At 41.8% G+C, this 24,853-nt stretch overlaps 1 long non-coding RNA gene across 3 annotated transcripts in view; it reads right to left on the reverse strand.

Annotated features, from left to right (window-relative positions):
- Positions 1-24,853, reverse strand: part of LOC120888993 (uncharacterized) — a 66,584-nt gene that overhangs the window by 13,808 nt on the left and 27,923 nt on the right. For all 3 annotated transcript variants that reach the window (XR_013425299.1, XR_013425300.1, XR_013425298.1), the window contains 5 exons: positions 24,599-24,735; positions 15,402-15,494; positions 12,452-12,569; positions 1,496-1,644; positions 218-281 (listed from right to left, as the gene is read on the reverse strand). This is a non-coding gene — a long non-coding RNA (uncharacterized LOC120888993). The remainder of the gene's footprint in view (positions 1-217; positions 282-1,495; positions 1,645-12,451; positions 12,570-15,401; positions 15,495-24,598; positions 24,736-24,853) is intronic.

Genomic DNA, 24,853 nt, shown 5'->3' on the forward strand with positions numbered 1-24,853 from the left:
TCTGTCCCACAGCGGCTTGGATTTAAAAGTGACATTTTCTCCTCTGGTCTCAAACCTGTTTAGGGCATTTCTTATGCAACTTACATTCCAGATGCAAGCTTCAGAAGGGTAGATATCAGGCAGCTAAGGAGTAAGGAAAGCTGCCATTTTGAGGCTGGGAGGCAAAGGGTATTGAATAGGGCATCCTGACCCAGAGATGGGGAGGGTACTTCTTTACCTTAGGTGTGAATTACAGTTCCCAGTGATTTGAGCCTTGAATGAGGTCCAGGTCCCATGAAGTTCTATTGGTCCAGAGACAAAGATGAGAGAAGAAGAGGATGAGAAAGAGGACTCTTTATCCTACTGGGCATTGGGGTTCAAAATCTCATAATCACTGACCTTCGGGTTCTACAAGAATGTTTTACCCTTGCCAAGAATCTTTCAATTGCTATCAGGCAACATTTTTTCCCCCAAGAAGATCAAGGACAAAAGCCTCAATTCTTATCCCTAAGAGCTGTGGTATCTGAGTTTCAATCAAGAGATATTCAGTTTTTTACTAGAGTGTGCTCTAATCTAACCATCAATTATTTCAAGACTTTTCCTCTAGTCACCAAGAATCTGAGATGAAGAATGGAGGTTCAGAAAAGACTGAATGAAGAAAGTAATCAGAAACAGAGTTAGGAAACTGAGTATAACTGGGTAGAAACAACAAATGTGACAGGGCATGGGACTTCCTGAAACTGAAGCAGCGTAGAGACCCCCAACAAACCCCAGTTCTTGAAATCATGTCAGAAAGACCTCAGACATGTCCCTCAGAGTATTAGGCATGAGTTTATTAGAAGGTATAGGGAAAAGGGGTCGCCTTCAAGGGGGAGAGCGGGTCCTCTCAGAGAGAAGGATGGCGTGCCTCTCCTGCCCTGCAGTTCCAGAGAGTCCTGCTCAGGTCCAACTCTTGGCTTTTGACTGACTGGTAGGAACTGCATGGACCACCTCCAAGAGTTAAATATTTAAGAAAATTGAGTCCCCCCCGTTTTTGCCTCCATTTTCTGCTCCCTTACTCAGTTTATGACCCTTTGAATAGCCCTCAGCAAGCTTTCTTTGTGAAGGTCTTGATATTTTGTTGCCAGGGTAATTGGGACTTATGATAGTTTTGGTGAGAAGAGAGGGTCCAGGCCCCACTACAAGTATGTTGTGGGCTCAGAATGTTTGGACAAGGAGGGGGTTGGTATTACTATTTCCTCTGGTAAGTGATATGGGGGGGATTGTTAGTGTTCCCCAAAATAAGGGATACAACTCAGTAGAGGGTTGTTTGAGATCAGAGGCAGGAACAGAGGCTTCTCTGGGGACTGGTGGATTTTTGTCTTTGTATAATAATGGGTTTTTGTATAAAGACCATGAAAGCTTGGATGCATGGGGTTTCTGATCCATTTGCCTTGTCTTTTGCAAAATAGATTCAATTGAAGGACAGCATTAAAATTTCGGCTACCATTAACAGGCCATTTTCTGAGACTCCTACCTTAAGCAGCTATGGGGTCAAGCAGTATTGCAATAGAAAATGAAGCAGCTCCTTCTCAGGTTTTTCAAGATTGAAGCAGTCCCAGTAGCACAGAATACAGCCAACAAGGACTCCTGGGGTACCGAGGTAGTTCTTCCTCCCATGGTTGTCTGTAAAAGAAGGACCTTAAGAATTTTAGGACTAAATTCCAAATTCCATCCAACTCATCCTTCCAAGGAATGAGCTGTCTCTGATTTACACTATCCCTGGGCCATCCGCCAGGGATCTTAGCTTAGGTGACCAGACATCCCTGGCTCTTAGAGTGGTCACCAGTGCCACTGTACTTAGACTTAGTTCCCCAGAGCATATTCTTTCTCTAATCCCATAAGTCTCTTTCGACTGCTAAGTCTTATCAAGAAGATGAATGCCTTTGTGGACTGGCCTGGCAGCAAAGAATTGATTGCAAAATATAGGTGAAGCCTAGGGTTGGGGCAAGGGATAAGAAGCCAACTCAAAGGCCCTAGGACAATTAAGTCTAAGTTTGCTTTTGGGGACACCTTTTTAATGTTGGGATAAGGTAAAGCTTTCTCCAAGGGCAGTAGCCAAGAATAATTCATGGGACTCCTAAATGTAGTACCCAACTTTGATCATCCTTTAACTGTTTTCATAAATCCAATGAAATTTGGCCTAACTACCCAAGAGGCTAAGGAGCACCCAGACACTGATTATCATCCAGGCACTGATTAACCTCATTCCAGAGGCCTAATCTATTTCCGTTCCCTCCCCATATCTAAATGATAAAAGGAACTCCACACATCCTCCAGGTCTGGCTTATGCTCCAAGGCAGGGAAAACCACCAGAACCAATAGACCCCAACTTCCCCATGAGGGTTGAGGGTAATGATTGGTGCAAAAAGGACATTTTGTCTACAGATGGAGGTACCAAGAACACTTCAGAAGAGGAGGAATTGGCAACCTCGGCACAAAGGCCTCTAAGAGACTAATAAAGAAAAGTAGCCAGGAGCAGATATGCATGCCTGTATTCCCAGTAGCTCGGAAGCTGAAGTAGAAGGAATGCAAGTTCAAGGCCAGCCTCAGCAATTTAGTGAAACCCTAAAAACTTAGTGAGATCCTGTCTCAAAATAAAATATAAAAAGGGCTGGGGATGTGGCTCAGTGGTTAAGTGCCCACTGGGTTCAATCCCTTGTGCCAAAAAAAAAAAAAGAAAGAAAGAAAGAAAAGTAAGGAGTCATAAGGCTGGGTTTAATGCCCACAAGAGAGATAGAAAGGTTTTTGAAGTGATTAGTCTTGGCTGAGCTATTTCCTTTGGGTGACCACAAAGTTGGGGTAAGTGGATCACTTTACTGTGTGCCTGTGATGGTGAGCTTTCTCTTGACTCTGGCATAGACTAAATTTATCTGTGGCTCACAATGGCATTATCCTGTCATGGGAGTCTTCAAGCAAGGGGCACCCTAATAGCATTTAACTGCCCAATCTGTGCCACTGAGAGTGTAGCCAAGGGCCAAAGGTGTCTCATTGTCTACAGCCAAAGAAATTGTGATCAGAAGGAAGAAGGCAGTTTGCATTAAAATGAAAACAGAGAAAAATCTAGCGATCTCCAGGAACCCAGCACAAGTACATGGCAGGGAGACTAAGTGCCAGAAAGTCTGGCAAAGTTACAGGGTTTCCACTCATTTGGGCTACAGAGTTCTCAACACTCAAATGGAGGTGCTCTTGTGCTCATCCTGAGGATGCCCTGGGAAGCATCAGTTGCTCCTCAGTCTGAATGTGGTACTGTCAGAGAACCTGATAGAAAAGGGAAGTAGGCTTAGGTGAATACAATGGGGAACACCCCAAAGGAGGGAGTGCTTACCTTGAAGCTGGCTCCCTAAATGCCAGGTTCTTGGCATTTCAGACAAAGAATTGAACAAGACATGCAGAATAGGCAAAGCACAGATTTGTTGAAAATGAAAGTATACTTCTAAAGTAGAGCAGAGTGGGCCAAGGAGAGAGTAGCTCAAGGCCCAATGCCTGGGCAAGTCTTGTCTTATGTGCTAAGCTGTGCCTCACTCCCCTCCCCACAGATCTAATTGAAGACCTTGCCTTATTTGTTCCTATTGACATATTTTTTAATATTTTTAGTTGTAGATGGACCAGATATCTTTATATTTTTATGTGGTGCTGAGAATTGAACCCCGTGCCTCATATGTGCTAGGAAAGCACACTACCGCTGAGCCATAACCCCAGCCCCCACCCAATTGATTATTTGTACCTAATTAGAATACAGAACTTGTGGCAGGAGTTGCTATAGTAATGGAATTTATCATAAATAGGTACAATATGACTCATCTCCTTGGCTTTTACTCCAGACAGCATTTTTCTTGTACCCTCTTGATTGAGGTCCCTATCTCACTATCACTGAACTATATATCCTGAGCCCTATTTATTTATTTATTTATTCATTTGTTTGTTTATTTGTTTATGGTACCAGGGATTAAACCCAGGGGCACTTAGCCACTGAGCCACATCCCCCCCCCCTTTTTTTTTTTTTTTTGAGACAGGGTTTCTCTGAGTTCTTGGGGCCTAGCTAAATTGTTAAGGCTGGCCTGGAATTTGGAATCCCCCTACCTCAGACTCTTGAGTTGCTGGGATTACAGGTCTCAACCACCATGTCCAGTTTTCTATTATTTAAAATCTTTTATTTTCTCTACTTTTAATTACCGAAGACATAGAATAATAACATTTTGATGCTTTTATTAAAGCTTAAATCAGAAAAATTTAAAGTAACTTTTAAAGTGCTTCTATAGTTAAAATCCAACAGTTTGACAATAATTGCTCTATTTTATGTTTTATCAAGATAATCTCCTACGTTGGTGGCCTCCTGGCTTCAGGAATTGTGGTTCAGGCATGGAGCCCAAAGGGCAATTGGTTCCAGAGCTCAAATGCATGGCAGCAGGAAGCTATGACCTGAGCCTAGCCCCAGGTGATGCTGTCAAGCTCTTACAAAGACAGATCTATACCTGCCTGTCCCGCAGGAGTGAGCTGTAAGTCTGTTTCGCTGACATCGTTTTCACCATCATTTTCCCCTTCCAATTTGAAGAGGTGTTTCTGGAATGGAGCTGGGATCAATACTATGTTTTGTTCAAATCTAGAGACTATATTGCTGGGAGTTCTCTTCAGAATCAATAACTGATGCATGATGTTACAGAATCTTGCATGAAACCACCATTCAAAGTACAAGAAAGACAAACGGATTTTAATGTAAAAGCACCAGAAGTTCAGTAATATGGTTTCAGATTCCACCTTGCAATTAATCTAAAGAAGCTACTAATTTTGAGGAGGTATCAGAGAAGAATATATACTATTTGCTGAAAAGGATACTAAAGTACTCCTCCCCTTTTCAACTATTCATCTGTGTGAGCAAAGGTTTTGTCTATATACTCAACCAAAGCAACATATGGAAACAAATTACATGCAGAAGATTTGAGATGCTATTTTTCTTCTATTAATTGAGACATTGAAGAAATTTGCAGAAAATTTAAAAAGGAGGGAAGGTAATTTCCCTTATTTTCTGTTGATTTTATTAGGTTTTTGATTGCTTAAGATAAAATTAAGTCCTATAAGAGAGTTTATTCAAATCTTTATCTGTTCTAAAGCTTCTTTTTGGTGTATAATTTTGGTTAAACTACTATTTTTACAATATATGATATTTTATTAATATAAATATTCTAACACTTTAAAAATCTGATAGCCTAGATTTAATGCTGTAAATTGTGATTGTTAACATATTATAGAGATAACTAAATCGTTTTGCTAAATTTCTAAGCTATCTAAATATAAATTTCTAAGTTATCTAAGTATAAATAAAGAATATACTATTTATAGTCATATGAGATATCATGAGCCATGTCTCTATAGTGTTATAAGGAGAAATCCCTCTTTATTCACCCTTCATCTTAAAACAAATTTAAGGTTAAGATTTTGGCATAGGAGATGTGTAAGACTGTTTTTTTGTTTTGTTTTGTTTTTTTTGTTTTTGTTATTTGGGGAAGGGGTACTGAGATTGAACCTAGGAGCACTCTGCCACTGAGTTACATCCCCAGTCCTTTTTTATTTTTTATTTTAAGACCATAATCTCATTAAATTGATAAGGCTCTCACTAAATTTCTGAGGCTGGCCTCATACTGTGATCCTCCTGCTCAGTTTCCAGAGTCTCTGGGATTACAGGTATGCTGCACCCTACAGGCAAAAGTGGCTATAAGGTCTTTAAAGGTTTTCTTTAAAACCTTTGTTTTAAAGTTGTGCTGTTTACACTGTGACTTAGTTTACAAAATACACTTAAGTGTATATACATGTTCTTATAACTTGTGTTCAAAATTTTTACTGTTCTGAAAAATGTATCTAAAGATATTATAAAATATGTTGAACTTTCTACCCAGAGTACCCAGATGCTAACAAGTACTCTTCTTAGTGAAATGTGACAGGACTACCTTTACAGCAAGTTGATTTTCTTTGATTATATAAATATATATTAGATAGAATTAAAGAGATTATGGTTATTAGCTTAACTCTATTATGCAACTGGCCAAATGTGGTAGCACACGTCTATAATCCCAGAGACTGGGGAGGCTGAAGTAGAAGGATCACAAGTTAGAGGCCAACCTGGGCAACTTAGTCCTGTGTCAAAATAAAAAATAAAAAGAGGAGACTGTTTTGAAAAAAAAAAAAAAAGTTGTGGTGCTGTTTTGTGACTCAGTGGTAGACCACTTGCCTAGCATATATGAGACCCTGGGTACAATCCTCTGCACAACAAAATCCTCTGCTGTGGATGTAGCTCAGTTGTAAATCACCTCTAGGTGCAATACCCAGCACCTACAATGCAAATCTATTATGCAGACTGGATTGTTCTACTCTTGTTGATGTTTTTTGTTTGTTTTTTGTTTTTGTTTGCTTTTGGCCTAAGAACTAATATTTCCCAAAACTTCTGTTGGTTAAAATAGTCTAAAAAGGAGTCTTCTGATACTGACTCCTAACCTGTCACTTTCCCTCCAAACCTGGGACCAATCATATCAAAAATCAGGCAATGGAGCTGGGGCTGGGACTTAGCAGTAGAGCACTCACCTGGCACGTGTAAGGCACTGGGTTCGATCCTCAGCACCAATAAAAATAAATAAACAAAATAAAAGTATTGTGTCCATCTACAACTAAAAATATATATTTAAAAAAATCAGGACAAGGCTCCAGTTTCATGGGAACAAGGTGCTTGGCAAATAATCAGCAATGTCTTCATGGGAAATCCTTCAGAGTCAGGGGAAAATCATGTGGAGTCCCTTGTCAAATTCCACCAAAAATAGTGGGAAGTCCTAGAAAATGAGTTCTTATGCAATCTAACACTAAATTCTCCCCTAGGCAGAGCTATCAAGTGTTTCTGATTTTGCCTCCTTCAGAAATAAATATCTGACTCATATTCCAGTTCCCTCATTGGGATCTATATACTGATCCAACAATAATAAACTACCATCCACATGACATGGAGCCCCAATTCCCTAAGATTAGGAATGAACTAAATAGGATTTGAAGCAGACCTCCTTTGAAATTAAAAGTTCCAAATTATTTTAACTTCTGAGCTTCCTCACACTAAGAATAAAAGCCTCATGCCAGGGACAGACACCAAGGAAGCACAGATGTACATGTTCTGGGGCTAACTAAATCTTCATATGTATATTTCCTGCATTTCATCCCACGTTGCCTCCTCTCTTATAAAAGATTTCCACACCCCTGAGTCCCCTGAAGATGGAGATTTGAAACAAAAAGTTCTCATCTGTCTTCCTCAAAGCTGCCTTTTGAATAAACCTATTTTCTTGGCAGCCCGTCTCCAGAGTTTTTAGTGGAGCAATAAGCAGTAAAATATTTCCCCCATTGTAACAGGATCACTTATTATAAAATTAATTTGTGTTTTATTTTTCCTGGTTTTTCCTCACCTAACCCTGCTTTCCTCTGTCTTTGCATACCATTCTCCACTTCCAAGCCTAGACAAAGGACTTTGGATTCTCTCTGTTCAAGGAACCATGAGCTCAGAGGTTCCTTTCAGACAAATTTCCTTTTCAGACTTTTATTTGCTGGAGGCTGGAGTTCCTTGAGAGGATTGCAGGTGTATTGGGGAGTGTCTCGAGGAGCCCAGGACCTTTGAAGGCAGCTAGGGAGAAAGAGTGTCCTGGACTGGAAATCAGGTGAGGTAGGTGGATCCTTCATGGGGCTGAGACATTCCTCAGCAGGAGGCAACTCAAGGGCTGGTATGGCCTCAGAGGTGAACAGTTGTTCCTGGGGCCCCTCAGGAAGCTGTATCCCGATACCTGGACTCCAGGCAAGTGCAATACCACTGAACTGTATCACCAACCCACACATGGACTCCAGAATCCACAAATATTCCTACACTCAAATGTGTGAGCATGCAGAGAAATCCATGCCTTCAGAAGACCTCGGGACCTTAACAATGAGAATATCATGGACTCAAATTGGACTGGAGTGGAGAGGAGCTCCAAAGCCATTTTGGACCAAGTGATCACTCTGAAGATGGGAGGACTTACACTAGGATGATGGTGCCAAAAAAGACACCTGGGTACCTGAAGCCCAAGAAGCCTGGGAGGTGGTTAGATGGTAAGGGCTCAGCTCTGGGTTAAAGGATTAATGGGATATCACAGGAGTAGCTTTTCTATACAAGTGAGCTTTTTCTAGTTGCCTTGTTCTTCTCAGCACCAAGTGCCCTGCTTTGCCTCTGGACTCCGATGAGAGTCCCTGCCAGCAAGAAGTCTCTCAGCAGATGTGCCCTTCAACATTGGACTCCCCAGCCTCCAGAACTGTAAAACAAATTCCTCTTGTAAATTACCCAATTTGTAGTATTCAAATATAGCAGCAGAAGACCTCACAGCATATTCTAAATAGCACAACAGACAGCCTACTTGAGGAGAACTGCGAAGACATGGCTGTGATAAAGGTCTTCTGTTCTTTATTTCTTTTCTTTTTTCAGCACTAGGGATTAAATTCAGGGGTACTCTCTACATCCCCAGCCTTTTTTATTCATTCATTTGTTTGTTTGTTTGTTTATTTATTTTATTAGAGACAGGGTCTCCCTAAATTGCCTTGAACTTGCCTCCTGAGTGACTGGGACTACAAGGCATTTGCCCTCACACCCAGCTTCTCTTTCTTTTCATATTTCCATTTCTGTTCAGGAAGGCTCAGGCTTTCTGGAAACAAAATAATTTGTTAATAAACATTAAATAAATACAAAAGAATATTTGTAAAAGAATCTTCATAACAGAAACAAAGAATAATACAAAGAATAACAAGATGAGCCTTTAAACCAAAGCTGATCTCATCTAAAACAACTCAAGCCACAAGGATCTGTTGATTTTATTATAATAACTAATAGGGAACCACAGTCACTCAACCTACCTACCCTGGCAGAAACCTTTCATGCTGTGATGACAATAAAGGGAATATCAAAATGGCACCCTGTATGATTAGAAGCTAATTAAAGTATCTGACATAGAAGGAAAGACTGAGGATATTCTATAAGAAATGCAGGAGGGAGAATTAATCTAAGTGCATCTATGCTAAATGCACTGAAGTCTTTTGCTGGTTGATAAGAATCCAAAAGTTTGACATCACAGAGTATGAATGAGGCCGAAGAGAAACAGACTTTCTTACGCAGGGCTGGCTGTAATGGAAATGGCACAATCTGTGGGGTCACTCCATGGCATCAGCAGGCAGATGCCTGGTCTAAGTATAAGACAACTTCTCTTTCATTTTTTGTCACTTTTTTGAGGACAACCAGATTCTACTAAGTGGTTTGCCAGAGTGCTGCATGTGGCCACTCCAGCATGGCAATTTCAGAAAATTCAAACTTCTTACATGGCAACTCAGGCTCCCAGAGGATGGCCCAAAGAACAAGAGGTGGAAGTTGCTTTTCGAGCCTGGGCTAAAGACTGGCACAGCATCACTTCCACCAATTTTTCTTGATCAACCAGCCAGAGCTCCCCAGATCCAAGGGCTCCCCTTCATCTCAATGGGAGAAGTAGCAAAGGACCTGTGGCCATCTTTAATCTGCTACAATGAATAGAATTAGCTCTCTTCCTGCAGGTGATTCATTGGTGGATTGAGGCTCACCTCAACAATAACATCTATGAAACTTGGTGACTCTGAGAAAGATACAAGGAAAACCTTAAACTGCTCATAGGGGCTGATGTGAGCAGCCCATAGCAGCAGCACAATATGGCAGAAATACATGGCAGAGAAAACTTATTTTACAAGCCAGGAAGCAAAGAAAAAAGGAAATGGGACTGGATCCTCATAATACCCTTCAAGGGCACACCTCTGTGACCTGAGGACTTCCCACTAGGCCACACCTCTCAAAGTTTCCATCACCTCCCAATAGTACTACCCTGAGGACCAAACCTTTAGCACACGGCCTTTTGGGAACACTTATCCAAACCAGCACCATGTTTTAATCAGGATTCTCTAGAGAAACTGAACCAATAGGAATGGATGGATGGATAGAATGAGGAATAGGCTTATACAAACGTGGAAGCTGGAAAGTCCCACAATCTTCCACCTACAAGCTGGAGACCCAGGAAAGCTGAACTCCTGTCTAAATCCAAAGGCCTAAGAAAGAACCAGGGGAGCTAACAGTGCAAGTCTTAGTCCAAGGGTGGGAGAAGATGGATGTTCCAGCCCAAGCAGGCAATAAGAAAAGGGGATTATTCTTCCTCTGACATTTTATCCTGTTCAGACCCTCACACAGATTAGACAATGACCACCAACATTGGGGTTCAGTCTACTAAATATACAGATTGAAATGCTAATCTCATCTAGAAACATCCTCAGAGACATACCCAGAATTAACATTAATCTGGGCAACCTGTCACACAGGTTGATGTATAAAGTTAACCATCTTATCACTTTGTAAAAATCATATCGTCTATTCCATTTCAGTTTTTACAGAAACTGAAAACTGCATGAGAACAATTCAGGAAGCCATAGGTTAGTGATTGAAAAGAATTTTGACTCAAGGAAGGTGTCACAGAAAGAGCAGAACATCCATGATTTAAATTCCACACCATCACCATCACCCCCAAGAGACAAGAGCAGAGAACTATTGTTGAGGGCACAGAGTATGGTGGGCGCTGAGATAATATAAGACCTTTCCCACCACCCTCAATCCATTCTGTATTTTATTTTTCAAAGATGTAAATTCTACAGTTTTTTTTCTGAACTTGAGCTTCATAAAAACAAATCATAGTGGCACACATCTGTAATCCCAGCAACTCTGGAGACTGAGGCAGGAAGATTGCAAATTTGAGGCCAGCCTCAGCAACTTATCGAGGCCATTTAGCAAGAAGACCCTATCTGAAAATAAAAAAGCCTGGGGAAGTGGCTCAGTGGTTAAGTCACCCTGGGTTCAATCCCTGGTACAAAAGAAAGAGAGAGGGAGGGAGAGAGGGAAGGAAGGAAGGAAGGAAGGAAGGAAGGAAGGAAGGAAGGAAGGAAGGAAGGAAGGAAAAATATGTAACATGAGTTCTTGTGCATCTAGCTTCTTTTCTCTCAATTTTATGTCTGAGACCACAGGAGGCTATCTAAGTCTGTCAACAAAACTGCAGTTACATATCCTGCCCATGTGGCAGATGGATACTAAACACAGATGACTTGGAAAAATCAAGAATTGTGACATGCTGTGGAGTCAAACTCAATTTAGTCATGAGCATGGGGAGATCTTCCAGAATTCTTTATTCCAGCAACCTCTGCAAAAAGGTCTTTATAGTAGAGTTGAAACTTAAAACACTAGACTCTGAGGAAATAAAAAGGGGGATCTTTAGTTTTCAAGTCTTCTCATCCCTACTGCTGCTGGGGTGGCAATATTAATAATGCCTATTAATTATAGGTATTTCAGCCTTTTTTTATGGTACTGGGTTTTGACTCAACCCCGCTGTGCATATGGCAGGCAAGTGCTCTACCACTGAGCTACATCCCCAGCCCTCGAATTAAAAAAAAAAAAAAAAAAAAAAAGTTGTAGATGGACACAATCCCTTTATTTTATTTATTTATTTTTATGTAGTGCTGAGGATCGAATCCAGTGCCTCACACATGCTAAGCAAGCACTCACCACTGAGCTACAATCACAGCCTTTCAAATAACTTTTAAACATTCTTTTCTATCTAAAAGAGTCTCTCTAGTAAGTGCCCAGTGTTTGAGGGTTCTCCTTGTCATCTTTATTCCTGACCAAGTTGAATCTAGATGTAGGGGAGGAGGTGTCAGCTCTATACATGGATCCCACGGGTCCTTTGGTCTTTAGGTCTCTACATTGTTGTTTCTAGACTCAGATCCTTGGGTCCAGACATTAGAAACAAAACTGAACCCAGAAAGAATTTAAGCCTAGTCAAGGCTTCATGGCAGTGGGTAGGGGGACTAGCTTGAACCAGAAGGAAGACACAGCACCAATGGAGAGGGTCAGGCTGGCTCAAAGGACAAAGGAATACTTTTTTTTGATACTGGGGATTGAACCCAGCGGGGCTTAACCACTAAGCCACATTCCTGGCCCCTTTTGTGTTTTATTTTGAGACAGAGTCTCGCTAAGTTGCTTAGGGCCTTGCTAAATTGCTGAAGCTAGCTTTGAACTTGTGATCCTCTTGCCTCAACCTCCCAAGTCACTGGGATTACAGGCGTGTGCCACCATGCCCTGCTAAGGTGTACATCTTTTCTAGCAACTACAGGACCAGCAGGGACTCCATCTCTTGATGTGGTCACATGGAGATGGGAATTTTAGTTGCACTGCTCTCTTCTTCGTCACATCTCTTTACACAATACACATCTCATTCCCATCTCAAGTCTCCACCTTGAGGTGTGCATTACTCAGCTTTTCGTCACTGTAACCAAAATACTTGACATAAACAATTTAAAGGAGGAAAGATTGACTTTGGCTCACGGTTTCAGTTCGCGGTCTGCTGGCTCCATTGTTCTGGGCCTGAATGAGGCAGAACATCAGGGCAGAAGGGTGTGGTGCCCAGGTCATGGCAGTCAGAAAGCAGAAAGAGTAGTCTGGGCTGGGGACAAGAAATACCCTTTCAGAGCTAGACCACAGTGACCTATGTTCTTCAACTAGGCCACACCTCTTCCAGTTTCCATTATGTCTCAATAAGCCTTTTAAATTTTAATCCATCAAATGGATTAATCCACTGATGAGGTTACAGCTCTCACAATTCAATCATCTCCTAAAAGCCCCCATTTCTGAACATGGCTGCCTTAGGAATCAAGTCTTTGGGGGACACTTCATGGCCAAACTATAACAGGGTGTGAATTTTACTAAGCTAATAAGGTAGAAGTAACTAATGACTTTTCTACGCCTGTGTTTGCCCCTCTTCACCAGGAACCTGCCCCTTATAATCTAGGAAAGTCTCTAATGCTATTTTCAAAACAGAGCAGACTATTGTCCTGTCTCAGTGGGTCTGATTTTAGTGACCTTGTCCTGTCTGCCACCAGCTTCTTGGCATTTCTGCTGACCACATAGTCTCAAAAGGTTGAGCTGATTTCTCAGCCTCCCACCTCTTGGCATGTTATCTTAGTTTACAGCCTTGAAGACTGGCTCACTTTTTAACTCCTAATTTTCTGGTATTGCTGTTAAACCCGTAAGATTGAGAGCTAGGCTAGGCACAGTGACACACACCAATTATCCCAGCAACTAAGGGGGCTGAGGCAGGATTGCAAGTTCAAGGCCAGTCTTAGAAACTTAGCAAGGCCCTAAGCAACTTAGCAAGACCTTATCCCAAAATAAAAAAGGGCTAGGAATGTTGCTCAGAGGCTAAGAACCCCTGGGTTCAATCCCCAGTACCAAAATAAATAAATAAATAAATAAATAAATAAATAAATAAATAAATAAATCCCAGAGAACTTGTTATCTCTTCAGCTCTCTACAAGTGCCACAGAAGATCAACAGTCCCTATAACCTCTCTTCATTCCTCCTCTTCCCATCTCTTACTCTTGTATCATCTCAACATGAGCAGCACTATGTTGAACACTGTACTTTTTCTAGAAAAGTTTAGCATTTTCTCAACCTGCACCAGGGAATTCTCAGCCCCACCATCCTGAAATTTCCTCAGTCTTGATTTCTTCTAACACCATCACCCCCAGCATTGAGACTCAGGTAGGGGTGGCAGAGGCTGTGCGAGGGGCACATTTTAAGGGAACCAGTGAAAAAGGTGATGCATGAGACTGTCATGGCGCTCCACCCTGCCTCACCACTCAGCCTCTCTGCAGCCCTCATGGTGCCCTCTTCCCCTGAATTTCCTCCCCTGCTCTTCTATACCTGGATCAGCTCCTTCCATCCTCATATGTGGCCACCCTCTGCTCAGCCAGACCATATCTTCCCTGAGCAGGCCCAGAACCGTACATCACAGGCAGAGTTACCTACATTTCTAGGGCACCTGCCAAGAGCAGGATGTGGAATTGGTGGCTGGTCTGAGTTCTCCCATCCTACTGGAGGGCAGTGGAGTTAATCCCGACATCCAGCACTCACAATCCACCTCCCATGCCCCCCTCCCCCACTGTATGGGTCTCTCAACTTCAGGATGAGCTCATGGCCTGGTTATGAGATGAAACCGACTGAGTGACATTTGGGGAATGAAAGTTTATCACTCTCATTTCTCCCCACCCCACATTGTTGTGGGTGGCTGCAATGTTACATATAACCACAGTCACAAGTAAATCTGAAGCATGCTAGAACCCAAGCCATGGCAGCAGATTAAGTTGAATATATCAATTAGGAAAGTTGAGTCATGCTTCTGTGCTGTAATCACAGAAAAACTGAGATGTGCACACCACACACACACATACTCAGAAGCTGAGTGGAGCCCCATAAATCCAAGATATGGAAAAGGCTCCCCCTGGTGGAGCTGCCCGAATTTCCCCAGGAACTACCAGCCCCAACTCAAGCCAAAACCCAAGCAATCTGCTATCTCATGCAAGATTGGAAGGCTATCCTTTACTTCAGGGCCAAGTTACACTCCTGGCATTCTCTGTCCTGAAATGACACCCAGTTCCAGGAAGAACTGGTTTCTGGGACAAACTTTCACAGACACCCAGGAGACAGTCTGGCTGAGCGGGTTGCCCAGTGTGTCTGGTGGTGGAGAACACTGCTGCTCAACCCCACTGGGTTGACCACAGGCCCCACCCCTGGCAAAGGGGAGCCAGGGCCACAGGGTGAGGGTGAACGCTGCTGCTCATGCTCCTGAATTCACAGCCAAGAAGAAAGAGGCCTCCCAGGACAGGGCTTTGCCCCATTTCTCCAGTTTTGATTTCACATTTTCAGTTACCCATGGCCAACCACAGCCCAAAAATATTAAGTAGAAAATCCCAGAAATAAAAAAATCTGTAAGTTTTAAGTATCTTTTATTACAGTATGTTGTTAAAATTGTTTTATTATTTTTTATTGTGCTTAACTAATAAATTTCATAACAGGTATATATGTATAGTATACAAAACACAAATATATATGGCATTTGTTACCCTTCAGAGGTCCATTGGGTCCTGGAATGTCTTCCCCAATGGATAAAAGATGACAACTGCGTATTTTAAAGGAGATGCTGCTTCATATGCAGTTCCTGTCTATAGTACCTTGCCTGTGCCACTGAGAAATATCCTAGTTCAACAGAAGGGAGTCAGCTGGGACTATGCATGTGCCCTGCCTTCATCTAGAAGCAACTGTTGACTGGATCAAAGTGGACATTGGACAATTTACTCTAAAAACATAACTACACATTGCCTTGGATGCATGCTGATTTTCCAGTGCACTGCTGTTTTCTGAGGGAGAGGAGCCTATCACACATATAACTTCTAAACATTCATGCAAAAACCAGGTCACTTCCAGGTGCTGGATCTACCTTGGCTTGAGAGTTCATGATGATAGGTTGGCATGAAGCTCCGAAGCAGAATCCCCTCCTAGTGCTGCCACCTCGGGGCTCCTCTCACATGACCTGTGGTGGGCGGTGGAAGGGAGCATTATACCACTTCTTCAGTTCTCAACTTCAGTAACTTCTATAGAGCTTTCTCCTGCCTGATCCAGCTTTGAGAAAGTGATTAGAGCATGATTAGAGAAAACCATTAGAGTAGTCCCAGAATACACAGTGTAAGCTACAATAATTAATGGTTATAGCAAAATAGATACACAAGTGAAACAGCATTGATAGTCTAGGAGCTTCCAATACAGAGCAATGATAGACACAATATTAGAGAAAACTAAAAAGCCATGTTTAACAAAGAAGTAATATCCCCACAAAATATTCATAGGAATGGAATATGAATGGAGAACATGAACAAAGTTAAAGCTGTATCTGGACTTTGGATCCAGCCAAGGGTAGCTGGAAGTTCAAATCCTGTCAAGCAATGAGAAAGAAATATATTGCCCAAAGAGATCCAGGACCAGCATCATGTTCACTACTCAAAAATCAGGGGCTGAGAATCACCTCTTCCTTACCCCTCTACCTCTTCAAGGGAGACGGCTGAATAAAATAAGTCACGACTGACTTTGCTTGGGAAGGTGGTCTAGGGAGGCCTGCACATACCCAAAGGGCCTACACCTGGACTTCACTCAGCCTCTCAGGGCCTGGGGTTGTAACTGAGTCATCCCCAGGATAATCCCAGGGCAGAAGCTCTGGCTGCCACCTAAGATCTCACACTGGACACCTACCCCTGGCTAAGACAATTGCATAGTTAGTAGACAGGAAGAAATAAGACAACAGAGAGAGAGAGAGAAAAAATCTAGAATCCTGTCTCCAAGTTTAAAAAAAAAAAAAATCAGGTTGGGGATATGGCTCAGTGGTAAAGCACCCTGGGTTCAATCCTCCATATAAATAAATAAAATTAAAAGTAAGCAAGCCTAGGGCTGAGGTTGTGGCTCAGTGGTAGAATGCTTGCCTAACGCTGGTGAGGAGGCATTAGGTTCAATCCTCAGCACCACATAAAAATAAATAAATATAAAGGCATTGTGTCCACTTACAACTGAAGAAATATTTTAAAAAATCAAGTAAGCAAGCCTAAAATTTAGGCACAAAGGCATTATTATTAAGTCCTGCAACAGAAAAATATTATTCAGCAAGTTATTTAGGAGAAATGATTATTTTGGGAGATACGTATATATGTAAATCCTCCTCTTATGTAATACACCCCAAAAAAATCCAAATATTTTTTAATCTCTGAAAAAGATAAGATGTTCTATGTTGGCTAAAAGAAGAAAATGAGCCAACAAAACAAAGGAATAGACTGATAAATCTGACCACAAAAGTTTTAATTTTTATACCTAATAGAAAAAAATGAAAGACAATAAAGAAGAAAAATGTTGGCAGCACAGGCAGTGAATCCAGACTTTCCAGGTAAGACCTTGGACAAGTTATTTGACCTCCCCATGATCCTATTTCCTCCATACAATGAGACTGATAATTGCCCTTGGCCTTGAAGTGGGTTAGGATTAACAATTGCTACACGCGGAGCTGGTAGAATAGTAACTAGCACATAGCAAGCACTCCAGAGCTATTTCTACTTTATTTTATACATGTGAGGCATGGACATTGTAATTCATAATAGAACATAATCAATTTACAATGATCATGAAAAATTCAATTTCATTCATAATTTTAAAAATGGTTTAAAAAGCAAGTATTGCTTCCCTAACTATGGGGGTCATATTCCTAAAAACACTGTGATTAAGAAAACCACACTAAAATGTATGGGACGGGTATTGTTGTTTTGTTTTGTTTGACACTAGGGGTTGAATCCAGGGGCTCTCGACCATTGAGCTTCATCCCCAGCCCTTTTTATTTTTTATTTTAAGATAGGGTCTCACAAAGTTGCTGAGGTTGGCCTCTAACTTGAGATTCTCCTGTCTTAGCCTCCAGAGTCACTGGAATTACAGGTGGTGCTACTGTGCCAGGCTCATATGTGTTTGATATTTTTAAAAGTTCTACTTTTTCATACTTTACTAAAATAAACTCATAAAGAGATTTTTTTAAAAAAATTTTTTTTAGTTGTAGTTGGACACAATACCTTTGCTTTATTTATTTATTTTTATGTGGTGCTGAGGATTGAACCCAAGGGCCTCGCATGTGCCACTTAGCCACAATTTCAGCTCATAAAGAGATTATCAGTTTTACAGAACTTAGATTGGAAACTGTTATTGAGCAGTTCCCATCCATTAGCCTACCCTCACTGGGGAGAAGTCATCCATTGGCCTCCCTCTCCTTTAGATGGTGCACATTATTAAGTGGGCCTACAAGAAAGGACTATGAGGGGCTGGGATTGTGGCTCAGCAGTAGAGTGCTTGCCTAGCATGTTCGAGGCCCTGGGCTCGATCCTCAGCACCACATAAAAATAAATACATAAAGGTATTGTATCCAACTACAACTAAAAAATAAAAAGAAAAAAGAAAGGACTATGATGTTTGTTTGCAAAGGGATCTTCAAGTGAGCACTCAGTGTCTCTCCAATCACTGGTGGTTGTAGATAATGGCAATTATTGCAACAGAGAAAATGTGACCCAGGCAGAATGTGCAGAATGTGCCACGGAAAATTGTCCTCAGAGACACTCACCCTGTCTGGACTGAGCCAGTAGTCCCAGGCCAAGGATTCAGATTTGCTAGACCTGTGTATGGGCCAGGTTTAGGCCAAGCACATACCTTTACAAGGCTCCTGAGGTGGTTTTGATGTGCCCCCACCTGTGGTGAAGTGAATCTGTGGATGGGGTCAGATCAGGGAAGGGAGAGACTTGGCTTCTACTCTTGCTCCTTCACTTCCTTGCAGTTTGGTTACAGACTAAGGTTTCCATTTCCTGGGTTTCAGTTCCCTCCTTTTGCTATAAAGGGGAAGAGTCAGGCTAAAGTGGGATCCTAATTCTGTTGCTGAAATCTTGGTCCTTGTCCCTGATGCCAATCCAATATCGAGGACATGGTTTTGAGAAAAAGGAAAAAGTTTGTTGCTTTGCTAGCAAAGGAGAAACACAGGAACTCCTGTCTCAAAGGCTGTGATTCTTCCCATTAGCAGGAACACAGGGGATTTTTATAGAGGTGATTCAGAGAAAATGAGGGAAGAGATCAGGCAGGAGAATATCAGGGAAAAGAAGACCAGGGAGAAGGTCGGGGAAAAGAAGACTGGGAAAAAGGAAAAAAAATGTAAGTTTCAAAACCACAAAAAATCTCATCAAAGCATCAAGTGAACCCCTGTTACAATTCTATGACAAAGCAACGCAATATGTAAGAAAGAACTCAGGCCTGGGAAGAGGCCCCTGGAACTGGTGTTCCTTCCACATTCTTCTTCCCCTTATAAAGAGGGGTCCTTCCTACTCTGAAATCTGTCTCCCATCTGTTCCTACCACCACCTGCCATTGCTCCTCTCAACTCATCCCCCTTCACTGAGACACTTTCCACAGCCTCCCAATTATTCCTCACCCATCCCAACTTGAGCTCCACCCTGCCAACTCACTGCCTCTGATGCACATCCTTCACTGACCCCGTCCCAAAATGACAGTATCCCAGGTGCCAGAAGATTCTCACCTCAGTTCTGTCTCTGCCTTTTCTTTTCTTTCTTTTTTTTTTAAAGAGAGAATTTTTAATTTTTTTTTTTTTTTTTTTTTTTTTTTCGGCGGACACAACATCTTTGTTTGTATGTGGTGCTGAGGATCGAACCCCGGGCCGCACGCATGCCAGGCCAGCGCGCTACCGCTTGAGCCACATCCCCATCCCCTGTCTCTGCCTTTTCACAAGGGTGTATTTGTTCCACCTTACATGCCAGTCATGTTAGTAGATCCTCATGATCCTGGGTGATTTACATTTTTGTAAAGTGGTTCCCGTTAAGCTGCTTTCTTTTCCAGCTAATCTTCAATATTTTTTTTTTCATTTGTATAAGAAATAGACCTGGCTGTTATCATGAAGGTTTGCCATTTTGACTTATTCTTCATAATCAACACATTTTTAATGGAATTCTGCTGTCAGTGGAAGCACACCTATACCCATATATGGGCAATGGGTGCTCCCTAGGGTGATCATCTTGCCCCTAAAAAAAAAAAAAAAAAAAAATGAAATTAGGCCAGGTGTGGTCATGCACGCCTGTACTCACAGCAGCTCAGGAGATTGAGGCAGAAGGATTTCAAGTTCAAAGCCAGCCTCAGCAAAAAGTGAGGTGCTAAGCAACTCAATGAGACCTTGTCTCTAAATAAAACATAGAATAGGGATGGAGATATGGTTCATGGTTGAGTGCCCCTTAGTTCAATCCCTGGTACAAAAAAAAAAAAGAAAGAAAAAATAAATAAAGCTCTGGAACTCTGCTTTATTTACTGTTTATTCCCATCTCCTATATGGTGCCTGGGCTATTTCTTGAATAAAATGAATCCATCATGAATGAATGAGGTAGGAAATAATCCTTAGGGTCAAAACTATATAGAAGCATACAACAAGGACTAAATGTTTTCCGTTTCTCAGTCCCCTTCTTGCCATAACCCAAGTCTCACAAGCACCAAATCATATCCAAATATAACCAAAAGGGGCATCTAATATAAGATGCTTAATTCTACTCATCCTCAGACTCCACGGGTCAGCACTTCTCACAAGATGTGGTGCATATTTTAGCCCAAACTTATTATCAATAAACCCTTGTCACCCTCTTCATCCACTCTGGGACTCAATGGCTCAGTATTGAAAACTTCACAACAAAGGAAGGTACCTGTTAGAGGCAGGAAGACAAGCTCACTTTGCATCTCACTCTTGGGGTAGCTTTTTAATACACTTGCAGGGAAAGGCCATCTTCAGAATTTCAAGGATAGAAAATGATTTGTCTGTACTTTGATGGCCAGAGAACCATGGAAATGTCAACTAGCACTTAGAACAACAGAGGAAATGTGCTTCCTCGGGGGCATTTTCAGCATTCTTTGGGTTTCTTTTGTTTTTTTGAGTGCCCACCTCTTTTTTCTTTTTTTTTTTTTCCTTTTGTTCAGTTTTGCCATCTAGTGGCCAAAATAAACTAGTGCAATTATACCGTCAGTGGGCTGGAATAGGTCTTTGTAACTAAAGAAAGCGTGCATGTGTCCTTCCCCCTCTTTATTTCACCCTGTTTCTATTAGAACATGTCACTCGATTCATAAGGAATACCAAGACCTTAACCTCGATGTGTCTGGATCCCTGCAGGGGTCAAGGTAAAGGAGTTTAGTTTTGGTACAAGAGAAACTGGTTATGATAAAAGGGAAAAGAAGAACAAGTGAGTAAGCGAGGGATGGGTCCCGTGCTCATGGCCAGTGGTGACTTCTTCCAGGTGGCAGAGGGAGAGCAGAATCCTTTACATGACTCTGGCTTCTCAGTAGGAAAGATGGCATTGACCAGAAAAGGGCAGAATGGTCATTGGTAAGAGGGAATAGGAGCCCAAAACAGAACATAAGAGAAACTTTAATTGCTCTAAATGTGTTCAAACTGGCTGGTCCGACACCCCAGAGTACCAAAACCAAGATTAACCAAGAATATTACCAATCAGAACCTTCAAGGAACCACAGAGAAGCAGAGAGGTGTTTGAAAGCTGGAGATAGTGAAGCTCTGACTTCCAAACATGGAAAACAGATCAATGTCAAAAATGACTGATCAATGACCTTGACAATGACTTTAGGAAAAAACCCTCAAATGAGATTAAAAAGGTGTTTTATGTATACTGAGAACTAAGTGTGGCCACCAGGGGGCCCTGGCAGATAAGGAAAGGGTAGGTCACACCAGCTTGTTCTGTCTTCTTGTCAGAGTCACTAAAGGAGGAGGCAGTATAGTAGTAGACCGAGGGGCTGTCTTTTGCTAAAGTCTTTCATAACATCCAAAATTATATTCTTCTGGAGCAGATGGAGAAATGGAATAGGTTAGAAGACATTGGAATTGGTTAAATGACAGTATCCCAGGTGCCAGAAGATTCTCACCTCAATTCTGTCCTGTTCAATGTTTTTAACACATCTTGGGCATTATATAGAATATATATATATATGGAAGAATTTAAAGAAATAGAAAATCCACTGGATTCTAGAATCAGTACACAAAATGGTCCTCAACAGACCAAATAGATAGTAATATGATGAAGTGAGTCTTTCCTCTCTACTTCAGGCCCCATGCTCTTATTTTATAAGTTTTGCCTAGGGTTTCTCCTCAGTTGTCACCTGTGCTACAATTTCTCCCAAATCCTACCCATGGTGGGCGAAGAGCATCTTTCCCACCATAATATCAAAGATTCCTCCTTTTACCTCTCCAGTGATTGGTCCTCACCCAGTGCTGGAACTGAAGTGATTAGGCAGGTGTTCCTCACTCCCCAGCCACCTCTCAAGACCAGTGGAAACTCACCCCCATAAATACATCTTCAGCCTAATCTCAGACAATGGGAAACAATTTCCTGTTCTATATCAATCACTCTTCCTGGGCCCTAAAGTTCATTCTTCCCCTCCTCCTCAAGACATTACCCCATCATTAACTGCTCTCTTTCCAGCATCTTCAAGCAGTCCTCTGTAATGGCCCTACTCTTTTTTTTTTTTTAATAACTTTCTTTCCCACACCCACTTCTGAATCAACTCTTTTTTTTTTTGGAGGGAAGGGTACTGAGAATTGAAGCCAGGGACACTTTACCACTGAGCCATATCCCCAGTCCTTTTTAAAATTTGTTTTATTTTGAGCCTGTAAATTGCTTAGGACCTCATTAAGTTGCTGAGACTGGTCTTGAAATTGCAATCCTCCTGTCTTTGCTTCCCCTGGGATAATAGGCATGTGCCATTGCACCCAGCTGAATCAAACTTTTCAACTTTTTCAAAAGACTTGTTTCCACCATTCCCTGTCAGAGATTGGGTTCTGAAGGCAGACTGAGAGTTGGGGATGCAAGATGCTGATTAGAAATCAACACCTTGGAAGTCATAACAAGGAAGAAGGACCAGGCAGAGGGAGAAGTTAAATTGAGCAGCAGGCCCAGCCAAATCTTCCATTACTCTTAAGAGAACTTTGAGGAGTGTCACCCATCAGAACAAACCCAAATGGGCCAAAAGAGCCAAGCACCTGGCCTTGCTTAGGCCCCTCATGGGTTGCCCAGATAGAGTGTGTGAGGAGGGCCAGGCAACTTTGCAGCAGAGAACCTGAAGGAGCTGGTGGCTGGAGGCTGTCTGCTGACTGCTATCCCCATAGCTGGGCAACATTCTCAATCCTTGAGAAGGATCTAAGCAGTGTATCTTCGTGACCACCATGTTCTCCTTACTTCTCATTTCTCTCTGACACCATTAAACTCCACCTTCTGTCTCTACTTTTATTCTTTGCTCCACTCCAAATCCAATGGGCACTTTGTGGTTTTTATTGTACAGGAGAAACTGCATCCATCAGGACTTCTCTCTCCCTCTCTCTCTTTCTCTCTCTCTCTGAAATCTTGACTCCTATAGCTTCCTTTGACTTCCTCTCCAACCTCTTCTTAACCTCCCCAGCCTTGCCTTACTGGTTCCTTCAGGGGTCACGTCTTCCTCCACACCCTCTCAGGATGATCTCACAACTGCCAATGTTTAATTCCCATTTATATGCAATGATTCTGAAATCTATTCTCCAACCCATCCTCTTTCCTAATCTGAGTCTCCTATCCAGTTAGCTGCTGGACATCTTCATGCTGAGGCCATTGGGAGAGGGAAGTTCTACTTCTTCTCACTGTGTTCTCACTCTGAAGAAAGCCAACTCTTTTCAAGTGTGAGAATTGAGGGATCCTCTTCATGAATGTGTTCTGTTGAGCTTCTCTTGTAGACAGCAAACCTGGCCCACTCCCATTTGGGCTTGTGTTTGAAAACATTTTGAACAATATCAAGGACTCTGCATATGGAGACTTGCATCACTAATATGTAAATAGCCGATGCTGGGTTCGAGCCTGAAAGAAGAGTCATCACTGGTTACACCCTCTACCTGCCTAATCAGGTATGAACCTCTGACTCAGCGAGTCCCCAGGAAATAGTTATTCAGAATTTCCTTATTATTATAGGTGATGAAAGGTGATAGTACTGCTTATATTTCTTCTGAAGAAAAGAGTTCTTTCAGCAAATGGGTTTTAGCCATACTTTTTGTTCCCAAGCCTATACCTATGTGGCAAAATAGGTATAAGAAAGGCATTTCTTTTTTTTAATATTTATTTTTTTAGTTGTAGTTGAACACAATACCTTTATTTTATTTACTTTTATGTGGTGCTAAGGATCAAACCCAGGACCTCGCACATGCCAGGCGAGCGCTCTACCACTGAGCCACAACCCCAGTCTCAAGAAAGGAATTTCTCAAGGAGAATTACCTCCACTTTATTTAAAAGTATTGTGTATTCCTTATACATTATTGTGTGTTTGAGATTATATATCTCTTTCAAACACACACACACACACACACACATCTTCCTAAATTGGAACTCCAGCTGAATTCAGTGAATAATTAGTGAGCAAGTACAATGTGTCAAGGGCAGGTCTGAGTACAGGGCAGTCCCTGCTTTAAGGAATCTAAAGACTTGGGCAAGGACTGAGTCTTAATTAATGCAAACACATGCCAGTTTCCCAGTGGTCACAAAAACCATAGCAACTTGTGCTATGGTATGAATTCCAGAGTAGGAAAATGTCACCATCAAAGTTGACTTCATAAAGCCTTCTGAGAAAGATCAGATTCCAAGGAGTGAGCACCAGATAGAAATAAGCAGCAAACATCCTGCAGTGGTATACTTCTATAATCCCCAGCAACAGAGGAGGCTGAGGCAGGAGGATTACAAATTCAAGTAATTTAGCAAAACCGTATCTCAAGATTTTTTTTTAATTAAAAAAATAATAATTAAAAAAAGAATTAAGACACACAAGGAATCAAGAGGAAGGACTGACATTAGGCAAAAAACTACCAAAAGTATATCTTCAGAAAATGACAGAATAAACAAAGACCAATAATAGGGAAGTTTTCTCAGAGCCAAGGCCAAATTCTGGAACTATGGAAATACCCTGGGAGGTTAGAAAGGGGCAAGGTCAAAGGAGAGATTACTAAAATAATATTGCTTTAAGGAAGTGAGTAGAAAAGGCCAAATGACTGTTCCCTTACCCTTTTGCAGACTCCAGCTCAGACCCAACTTCTTCTTGGACTTTCCTTTTCCATCATCATGGGCAGGATGAGCAGGACGGTGTTGATAGTTCCTTGACCCCAACTCCATCTAGCTCCCCAAGGAGGACAGTGTCCACCTGGAAAGAGATTGCTGGGATGTTCATCTGACTCTTCTGGTTGGGCAGAATGCTGTCTCTAATGTTGCTCAACTGGGTTCCTCCCACCTATCCTAGTTCTAAGTAAGAACACTCCAGT

This window comes from Ictidomys tridecemlineatus, chromosome 8, assembly GCF_052094955.1.
Source record: "Ictidomys tridecemlineatus isolate mIctTri1 chromosome 8, mIctTri1.hap1, whole genome shotgun sequence".
Lineage (NCBI taxonomy): Eukaryota > Metazoa > Chordata > Mammalia > Rodentia > Sciuridae > Ictidomys > Ictidomys tridecemlineatus.